Source organism: Rhagoletis pomonella, unplaced genomic scaffold, assembly GCF_013731165.1.
Source record: "Rhagoletis pomonella isolate Grant_MI unplaced genomic scaffold, Rhpom_1.0 Rhpom_scaffold_00013, whole genome shotgun sequence".
Taxonomy (NCBI): Eukaryota; Metazoa; Arthropoda; class Insecta; order Diptera; family Tephritidae; genus Rhagoletis; species Rhagoletis pomonella.
The window spans coordinates 13,476,615-13,479,640 of record NW_023458567.1 but is presented as its reverse complement, the minus strand read 5'-3'; positions in this window follow the sequence as shown (position 1 = coordinate 13,479,640).

Genomic DNA, 3,026 nt, shown 5'->3' with positions numbered 1-3,026 from the left:
CATTTTTTGAAGAAATATATAATTTTTGAAAAAATTTATAAAAAAAATGAAAGTTTTTTAGGAGAACAAATATTTAAAAAAAAGCAGAATAAATTGCATATTAAACATAAAGCGATTTTTAGTGACATATTTTTAAAGAAATTTAATTAGAAAAAAGGTTTTTCTTAATAATTTATATATTAGGAAAACTCATATGTTTATTTATCACTGAGAAAACAATTAACCAGAAATTGTTTTATATTACCAAATGCAAACCTGAAAAGGCATCAATGTGATTTTTGTTTCATATTACAATGCCTTGGTTGATATTTTCAACAACGATGTGGTAATATTAACCAAAGTTTTGTTTACATTAAAAACATTTTTCGTGACCGATTTTTTCGTTTGAACACGTTTATACTCTACACTTCGATAATAATAAATAAAATAAATAAAAAAATTACGTGTCGCCTCTGGCGGTCATCGAGAATCCCGCACCTGCCGAAGCTAACAAATATTTATAATAATGCATAGGAATACAGTCCCGAAAGGGACAGACATTACTTATACGGGCTTTCGAAATGTCTCTGCGATAGGCGGCATTTCACGGCTACTTTAGAAGTAAGTCCCCTTTCAGACACGTCAAGTCTTGCTTTCAAGTCTGCTCGTTTGTTGGTGAAGGAGGTGGGAAGAGAGGGGAAGAGTACAGATACCTCCGTACCGTAAATTCGTTTCAAGTTTTCTTGTTCACTTTTGATCTTTTCGTTGCTTCCCGTTTAAAGAACCAAGTAGTTGAATTCAATAAAACTTGATGCGTGTGGAAGCAAAGAGAAAACACAAAAGAGAATGCGATTAAAATTTCTTTCAAGACTTGACGTGTTTGAAAGGGGACTAAGCAAACTTTGTTCAAAGCCTTTGATAGCTGCCTGCTGTCAGTGAAAATGTGAAATTCATTGCACTGTACCGTAAATGGTCATCATCTCCGCCTGAAAGAATAGTAATCAGGTAGAATGATGTACCAAAATATTCCAAATAAACACCGCCTTCTAGCCTTCCATTGAGTTCCAATCAATCCACGCATATGTGAATGACCTCAACCTCTGGACTGCGGTCGACTTCCATTCATCTCTGAAACTCAGATTCTAGGAATACCACTACCTTGTAGACGGTCTAGAAAGGATTTCGTTGGAAGAGCTGACTTAATCATGCATAAGTAAATCAGATATAAGACTGAATACCGGGTAAGACTGATTTTCCAAGCACCCAGTAATTTTTGCCTATTGTACTTAATGAATCCGAATTGTTGATCGAACTTAGTATAAGGAATGCCGTACACAAAATCTGCATAATGGTGACACGAAGACACTTATCGTCATAATATATTGATCGAGTGTCTCGGAACCCAGTCGAGACAAATTTGTTCCGGTTTGAAACGGGACTTCTTGAAAAGGTTCTTTAGAAGATAAGAAAGATTTTGTATCCTACTAAATTAAATACGTGCATGCATAATTTCTTTACAAATATCTTGAGTAGTTCGTTCTCCACCCCGAAAATGTGCTCCCCTTTTAGCAGAGAAGTTGTGTTAATGCACGCCGCACGTATATTAGCTGGCACTCCATAATCTTTCTTAGGCGTCCCCATTGCCATCGAAGGTGTCATGGCAGGTGTTGCACGATAAAGCAGGCGATCAAAACAAAAGTGTCAATAAAATGTGGGCATTGTCAACAAACACAAACACACACTCCCAAATATATGTCTTCAACCGAAAAAGGCCATAAACACAACCGGCAAAACATCTTATGTATAGCAACAAATGAAATAACTCGCCGTCTCAATTTCGCTCTCAACCACACCAACATTTGTACATAGAAAAAGAAGTGGTGTTCAGCTTTTCAAAATGCTCCAGCGTTCCATTGCCAATGCGTACCCTTCTCACTACACAAGTCACACATAAATGTAAGTACGTTGGTGTGTTTTGTTAAGAAACTATGTTCCAGCAACATGTTGCGGAACAAAAAATTCATAGGAATATGTTGTCAACGCCGCCGATGGTGTTTTTAGGAATTGTTATAACTTTTCTTGGAAAAATGATCTACTTTAGGTCTTAAGTTCTTACCTAACTATTTTGAGAAATTTTTTAGTTTTATTTGTTATCGAATTAATTTCCTAATTCTTTCTTCTTTTAAACCATTTTGTTGTTGAAAAATGTTTTAATGTTAAGCTCAAACAAGCGTTATTTTAAACTACATACCTAGATTCAGCAAATTTTTTGTTAACAATTACAATTTATTAAAAAATAAATTATATCAAATGAGTGGTATTTCCAAGCACATTTGAAATGAACTTTTTTCGAATAAGGTTACCGCCTATGCAAAATTTTAATCTAATCAAATACCTTAAAAAATTTTCGAACTAGGGAGCGTTTTAGAAAATATTTTATTCTATAAAGACTCTGAAAGTATTTGGAAACGCACATATTTTGAAAACAAAAGTTTATTAAAAAATAAAAAAATTAGAACAAAAAATATTTAAATATGAATATTAAATGAGCGTTATTTCAAAACACATTTGTAACGAATATTGTTTGAGTAGGGTTACCATCTTTAAATTTTAATCTAATCAAGAAAAATTTCGAAACAGTAAGCATTTAAGAATATTTTAGTCTAAAAAGAAATTTTGAGTGATTCTCAATCAGTCTCGTATAAAAATATTTATTTTCAGTAGAGTAGCCACATACATACATATTTTTCCAGTTGTATTTTATTAAAAAAAAACAAACCAATATATTTAAACAGCGATATCAAGTGCGCATTATTTTAAAACAATTTTATAGAGAAAATTTTTAGCAGGGTTACCAGCTATCAAAAAAGGTAAAATTTGTGAAATACCTTAAGTGTTTCAATTGTTAAAAAAGAACGAACTTAGAATATTTTAAATGAAAAAGTCTTCCATGTAATAAATTTATTTTTCAATAGAGATGCCACCTTTTTAAACAATTACAATATTGTTACGATTATCCTCGAAACCTTGAGGGATTTCCCAAATAT